At 40.5% G+C, this 8,220-nt stretch overlaps 1 long non-coding RNA gene across 1 annotated transcript; it reads left to right on the top strand.

The window, feature by feature from the left end:
* The first annotated feature begins 3,816 nt into the window (after positions 1 to 3,816).
* Positions 3,817 to 8,102, top strand: LOC116276362. Its single transcript, XR_004185839.1, has 2 exons — positions 3,817 to 3,940; positions 7,933 to 8,102. It is a non-coding gene; the product is annotated as an uncharacterized LOC116276362 (long non-coding RNA).
* Positions 8,103 to 8,220: the final 118 nt, after the last annotated feature.

The raw sequence follows: 8,220 nt of genomic DNA, 5'->3' as shown, positions 1-8,220 counted from the left end.
AATTTCATATCAATAAACTAAGCTTCATAAGTGAAGGAGAAATAAAATCCTTTACAGCAACAAATGCTGAGAGATTTTGTCACCACTAGGCCTGCCTTGCAAAAGAACTCAGAAGGAAGCACTAAACATGGGGAAAGGAACAGCAGTACAGTCACTGCAAAAACATGCCAGTGTAAAAGGAACAATGATACTTGGAAAGGAAATGGCATCAGCAGATGAGCAAAATGGCAATAACATCATGTGACAGGATCGAAATTCCCACATAACAATATTAACCTTAAATGTAAGAAATGTATAAAGATCAATTAAAAAGACACTGGCAAAAGGTGGATAAAGAGTGACACTGTCAGTGTGCTGTGTTCAGGAGACCCATCTCATGCAGAGACACATAGGCTCAAAATAAAAGGGATGGAGGAAGATCTACAAACAAATGGAAAGCAAAGAAAACGAGAGGTTGCAATCCCTAGTCTCTTTGATAAAACAGATTTTAAACCAACAAGATCATCAGAAAGAGACAAAGAGAGGCCATTACATAAGCTGGTAGGGATAAATTCAACAAGAAGAGCTAACATCCCTCAGAAATATATATACTTAATACAGGAGCACCCAGATTCATAAAGCAAGTCACTTGAGACCTACGAAGGGGCTTGGCTCCCATACAATAGCCATGGGAGACTTTGACTTTCCCACTGGCCAGCATTAGGCAGATCCATGAGACAGAAGGTGGAGATGTCCAGGGTGAGCAAACTCTGCACCAAGCAGACCTAATAGACATCTATAGAACTCTTCACCCCAAATCGGCAGAATTGTACATTCTTCTCCGGCACTACATCACACTTATTTCCAAATGTCATGACCACATAGTTGGGAAGTAAAGCACTCCTCAACAGTAGAATAAATTATAACAAACTGTCTCTCTCAGACACGGTGCAATCAAACTAGAGAACTCCAGGATTAGGCTCACTAAAAACCACTCCTTCACATGGCTTGTTTAAACCTACCAGAATGACTACTGGGTACATATGAAATGAAGGCAGATGAAGATGTTCTTTTAGAAATTAATGAACAAAGATACAACATACCAGAATCTCTGGGACACATTTACATACCAGTGTGTAAGGCTATAGCACTAAATGCCTAGGAAAACAGGAACGATCTAAGGTGACACCTAACATTGGTCAGAACTAGAGAAGCAAGGGCAAACACATTCAAAACTAATGAAGGCAAGAAATAACCTGAATCAGAGCAGAACTGAAGGAGATGAGAACACAAAACCCTCAAAAAGTCACATTGATCCAAGACTGGGTTTTTGAAAAGATCAAAGCAAAATTGGTAATGAAACTGACAGAAGAAAGAGAGAAAATTTATAAATGATACTGACAAAAAAAGAAGCCAGTAGGGATGTCACTTACCAACTACAAAATACAAACTACCATCGAGAATATATAAATACCTCTATGCAAATAAAACTGAAAATCTAAGAAGAATGGATAGAAATTCCACGGACATACATTCTCCCAAGACTAAACTAGGAAGAAGTAGAGATCTCTAGAAGACCAATAGCAGGCTTTGAAATTGAGGCGGTAATTGGAGCTTCTAGCGAAAAAAAGTCCAGGACAAGAGATTCTGGCCAAATTCTACCAGGGTACCAGAGCTGGTACCATTCCTTCTGAAACTATTCAATCAATAGAAAAGAGAATCCTCCTAATTCATTTATGATGCCCAGCATCATCTTGATACCAAAGCAGAACACAACAAAAAAAGAATTTTTAGACCCAGAATATCCTGAAGAACATCGTGCGAAATCCTCAGTTAAATACTGGCAAACCGAATCCAGCAGCACATGAAAAAGCTTATCCACCATAATCAAGTGGGCTTCATCCCTGGGATGCAAGGCTGGTTCAACATGTGCAAATCAATAAACATAATCCATCATATAAACAGAATCAAAGACAAAAACCACACGATTATCTTAATAGATGCAGAAAAGGCCTTTGACAAACTTCAACAGCCCTTCATGCTAAAAACTCTCAATGAATTAGGTACTGATGGGACGTATCTCAAAATAATAGGAGTTATTTATGACAAACCCACAGCCAATATCATACTGAATGGTCAAAAACTGGAGGCATTCCCTTTGAAAACTGGCACAAGACAGGGACGCCCTCTCTCACCACTCCTATTCAACATAGTGTTGGAAGTTCTGGCCAGGGCAATCAGTCAGGAGAAAGAAATAAAGGGTATGCAATTAGGAAAACAGGAAGTCAAATTGTCCCTGTTTGCAGATGATATGACTATATATTTAGAAAACCCCATCATCTCAGCCCAAAACCTCCTTAAGCTGATAAGCAACTTCAGCAAAGTCTCAGGATACAAAATCGGTGTGCAAAAGTCACAAGCATTACTACACACCAGCAACAGACAAACAGAGAGCCAAATAATGAATGAACTCCCATTCACAGTTGCTTCAAAGAGATTAAAATACCTAGGAATCCAACTCACAAGGGATGTGAAGGACCTCTTCAAGGAGAATTATGAACCACTGCTCAACAAAATAAAAGAGGACACAAACAAATGGAAGGATATTCCATGCTCATGGATTGGAAGAATTAATATCGTGAAAATAGCCATACTGCCCAAGGTAGTTTATAGATTCAATGCCATCCCCATCAAGCTACCAATGACTTTCTTCACAGAATTGGAAAAAACTACTTTAAAGTTCATATGGAACCAAAAAAGAGCCTGCATTGCCAAGACAATCCCAAGCCAAAAGAACAAAGCTGGAGGCATCACACTACCTGACTTCAAACTATACTACAAGGCTACAGTAACCAAAACAGTATGGCACTGGTACCAAAACAGAGATATAGACCAATGGAACAGAACAGAACCCTCATAAATAATACCACACAGGCTGGGCGCAGTGACTCAAGCCTGTAATCCCGGCACTTTGGGAGGCCGAGATGGGCAAATCACGAGGTCAGGAGATCGAGACCATCCTGGCTAACACAGTGAAACCCCGTCTCCACTAAAAAATACAAAAAACTAGCTGGGTGAGGTGGCGGGCACCTGTAGTCCCAGGTACTCAGGAGGCTGAGGCAGGAGAATGGCGAGAACCTGGGAGGTCGAGCTTGCAGTGAGCTGAGATCTGGCCACCGCACTCCAGCCTGGGTGACAGAGCAAGACTCTGTCTCAAAAAATAATAATAATAATAATGATAATAATAATAAACCATCTGATCTTTGACAAACCTGACAAAAATAAGAAATGGGGAAAGGATTCCCTATTTAATAAATAGTGCTGGGAAAACTGGTTAGCCATATGTAGAAAGCTGAAACTGGATCCCTTCCTTACACCTTACACAAAAATTAATTCAAGATGGATTAAAGACTTCAATGTCAGACCTAAAACCATAAAAACCCTAGAAGAAAACCTAGGCAATACCATTCAGGACATAGACATGGGCAAGGACTTGATGTCTAAAACACCAAAAGCAACAGCAACAAAAGCCAAAATTGAGAAATGGGATCTAATTAAACTAAAGAGCTTCTGCACAGCAAAAGAAACTACCATCAGAGTGAACAGGCAACCTATAGAATGGGAGAAAATTTTTACAATCTATGCATCTGACAAAGGGCTAATATCCAGAATCTACAAAGAACTTAAATTTACAAGAAAAAAACCAAACAACCCCATCAAAAAGTGGGCAAAGATATAAACAGACACTTCTCAAAAGAAGACATTTATACAGCCAACAGACACATGAAAAAATGCTCATCATCACTGGCCATCAGAGAAATGCAAATCAAAACCATAATGAGATACCATCTTACACCACTTAGAATGGTGATCATTAAAAAGTCAGGAAACAACAGGTGCTGGAGAGGATATGGAGAAATAGGAACACAGGAGTTGGTCCTCCCCTGTTAGAGGACAGAGAGTAAGTGAATCAAATTCATCTTATTTGTTTTGCTTGGTCAGAATAACCTTTAAAAATTATTTCATCTGACAGAATACAAGGTAATATAAGGTTATGTTTAGTCATTTAAAAAAGTTGTACCACTTTCCTAAGTAGTGAAGGATACTTGTATTCTCCACAAGCAGAGTATGAGGACAGATGTGGCAATCACCACAGATCAAAATCATTAATGTCTTTTAAATCATGCATGGCCCCTTTCCTTCAAGGAGCTGAGTCTCCTTACAAAATCTTCATTGCCAAATAGATATGAATCTTTCCAAAACCCAAGGAGAAATGTGAAAGTGTGTGCTTTTTCTTTTTTCTTTTTCTTTTCTTTTCTTTTTTTTTTTTTTTTTTTTGAGACGGAATCTCATTCTTGTCACCCAGGCTGGAGTGGAATGGTGCAATCTTGGCTCACTGCAACCTCCACCTCCCGGGTTCAAGCTATTCTTATGCCCCAGCCACCTAAGTAGCTGGGATAACAGGTACTCGCCATGATGCCTGGCTAATTTTTTTGTATTTTTACTAAAGACAGGGTTTCACCATGTTGGTCAAGCTGGTCTCAAACTCTTGACCTCAGGTGATCCACCTGCCTTAGACTCCCAAAGTACTGGGATTACAGGCGTGAGCCACCACACCCAGCCAAGTGTGTGCTTTTTAAACACAACTTAATTATTTGGGGGAAGCCATCACAGCTCACTTTCAGATGGAAGATGTAGAGAAGATGGAGATTCTCACTAATTTGCTCCACCAACACTTACTAAGCACTTTCTATGCATCAGGCACCGTGCTGTGTGTTAGGGACACAGAGATGAGAGAAATGAATACCATCTCTACTCTCAGCAGACTTCCAGGAGAGTGAGAGGTCCTAGCAATTACACACTGACTGATGAGGGCCACAAGACCACAGTACCAAGACCATGCACACCACAGGGGCACCTTGTGGAAGAGATGGGGATGAAGGGAGACTGCACAGAGGTGGGTCTTGAGAACAAATAGAAGATAGGCCAAAAAGAACATTAAAGGCAGAAGCAGCAGCTCTGCCTTCCATAAATAAAGAAGACAGCCAGGCACAGTGGCTCAAGCCTGTAATCCCAGCATTTTGGGAGGCCAAGGAGGGCAGATCGCTTGGGCTCAGGAGTTAGAGACCAGCCTGGGCAACATGGCAAAACCACATCTCTACAAAAAAATACAAAAACTTAGCCAGGCATGGAGGTGCGCACCTGTAATTCCAACTACTCAGGAGGCTGAGGTGGGAAGATTGCTTGGGCCCAGGAGGTGGAGGTTGTAGTGAGATCACGCCATGCACTCCAGCCGGGGTGACAGAGCAAGATCTTGTCTCTAAATAAATAAATAAATAAATAAATAAAGCACTTTAGGAAACTGGAAGGATTTCAGCATGACTGAAGTAGAGACACGTGGAGGCAAGAAGTGGTAGTCCTGTGAAGGGTATGGCCAGGGGGAGAGAGCAGATGAGGTAGGACAAAGGCATGAGCAGGGAAAAGAGCAGAGAAGGGGCTCATGAAGCAGCCTCCCCAGCTCCCTGTCCAGCTATAATGGATCCAAATGCCTCTGGGGGACAGAGCCATTTCCTAGGTATGCCCTCTTCTTAGCAACAGCCCTGAGAGAGTTGCCACTTCGGAGTTCACAAAGCCTGTTCTCCGGTGTCTCAGGGACTCTAAGAAGCAGGAAAACTAGTCTCTTCCCATGTCCCCTCTCTAGAAAAAATTTACCCAGGAACCTGTGGCTTCCAAATGGGAGCAGGCCTTCTGACTACTGTAGGCCTTTACTTTTTATCAAGGCCAGCCACCTTCAGCCACCCAAAAGCGATGTTGCCCCCCACTATGGAATAACACCCTGCATTGCATCACCGTGGGAGCGTGCACCCATCGGGGGGACCAAACACACAGTCTCTGACCTGTATCTCTTAGCCCATTGCTCCTGAGAGTTGTTTAGTAAATCCTCACATACATATTGATTCTCCTGAATTATTATTTAATGATAATGGATTGATGTTCAATAAATACTTACAAACAATCATGATCATTACAATCAGGCTCTACAGTGAGAGAAAAACAAAGAAAAGAGAAACGAAGCAGAGAGGAGTAAGGGAACAGGAAGAATATGGAAGAAGTAAACATTAATATGAGCTTCTTGAGCGCTTACTAAATCACAAGTCCCAAGCTTATCACTTTATGTACCTTATCTTGTTTAATATTTTTGAGGGCTTCACTTGATTTTGTTTTCTGTACAAGCTTTAGTAACAGTTCTTCCTTGAGAAGAAACAGCAGGAGATTCTGCCTTATGTTTTAGTAACTAAAGATAAAAGTTTAAATCTTGCTTGGGACACTAAAAATACTCTGTGGACCCAGCCCCTGTTCAGTGATCCACGCCATTTTCCCTGGGCATTCTAGATCATCTTCACTTCCGAGACCTGACCCCTCACTACCCTTGCTCTGATTATCCTGATCTTTGTTTATAAACCTTTTATATCCATGTTGAACAGCGACCTCCCAGGAATGACAAGTGTGTTTATACTTTTCAGGGTTCTTTGGCTTAGCAGGGAAGTCAAAGACTAGAATCTGTTGTCTAACATATGATACCACGATAAATCCCCAAATTCAGTGTATGCTTTCCCATGGTGTAGGCTTTAAACTTCCCATTAGATACGAAAAAAACAAGTTTCAATAGAATTATCCATGAATGAGTAGTGAGCTGCTTTAAAAGCATTCACTCATAAATGCACTTTGGCTATTTGAGTGTCAAAAGCCCCACTAGAAGATGCATTTAAAGATTAGGCATGAGTGTGTATGAAGACCCCTGCTTTTGCTGCACATAACCTAAGTATGTAGTTTTATGATTCATTCTCTGTACCTCAGAGGCAGATGTTCTGTCTTATTTAGCCCACAGATAAAATATTGTGGAGTAAGTAAGCAGTAACATATTTTAGAATAGGTTAATGAGGATCAAAAGTGTATATTAAAATGAGGAATATGTACCCCCATGTCACAATGTTTATAAACAGAAGGTCAGTTTTATTTAAGTCCAATAAAATTAAATATACCAGGCTATTTTCTTTCATAATTAAAAAAAATTATTTTTAGGAGATCGAGACCATCCTGGCTAACATGGTGAAACCCCGTCCCTACTAAAAAAAAAATACAAAAATTAGCTGGGCGTGGTGGCGGGCGCCTGTAGTACCAGCTACTCGGGAGACTGAGGCAGGAGAATGTCCTGAAGCTGGGAGGCAGAGATCCCACCACTGCACTCCAGCCTGGGTGACAGAGCAAGACTCTGTCGCAAAAGAAAAAAAAAAAAAACGTTATTTTTATAGATTTGGGGGTACAAGTGCAGTTTTGTGACATGGATATGCTGTGGAGTGGTGAAGTCTGGCCTTTTGGTGTAACCGTCACCCAAATAGTGTACCTTGTACCCATTAAGTAATTTCTCATCCATCATCCTGCTCTCACCTTCCCACATTTCTGAGTCTCCAAAGTCTATTATTCCAGTCTCTGGGTCTATGGGCACACATTATTTAGCTACCACTTATAAGTGAGAACATGCAGTATTTTAACTTTCTGTTTCTGAGTTACTTTACTTAAGATAATGGCCTCGAGTTCCATACATGTTGATGCAAAAGACATTATTTCACTCTTTTTATGGCCAAATAGTATTCCATGGAATTTATATGTATACACCACATTTTCTTTATCCAATCATCTATTGATGGACACTTAGGTTAATTTCTTATCTTTTCTATGGTGAATAGTGCTGCAATAAACATATGAGTGCAGGTATCTCTTTTATATGCTGATTTCTTTTGAGTAGATACCCAGTAGTGGTATTGCTGGAGAAAATGGTAGTTTTATTTTTAGTTCTTTGAGAAATCTTCACACTGTTTTCTTTTCCATAGAGGTGGTATTAATCTACCTTCCCACCAACAGTGTATATGTGTTCCCTTTTCTTCGTTGCAGAATACAGGAGCTATGTGGAGAATTGATGGAAGGACACTCCAGACAGAGAGAACAGCAAACACAAAGGCCTCAAAGTGTGAGCCTGCTTGGCATATTTGAGGGAACTTGAGGATGAAATACTTGGGATTTAAATCTCAATCAACCATAAATATGATTTTTCATTCTTTTTATTTTTCATAGTTTTTCATTCTTTTAATTTTCCCATTAAGCAGAAAAATGTTTTTGTTTCAATCTATGTTAAAAACCCAAGTTTCCATCCAGGCACAGTGGCTTATATCTGTAATCCCA

Source organism: Papio anubis, chromosome 8 (assembly GCF_008728515.1).
Source record: "Papio anubis isolate 15944 chromosome 8, Panubis1.0, whole genome shotgun sequence".
NCBI lineage: Eukaryota > Metazoa > Chordata > Mammalia > Primates > Cercopithecidae > Papio > Papio anubis.
Note: the sequence above shows the minus strand (reverse complement) of the source record. Positions and strands in the feature narration are given on the sequence as shown.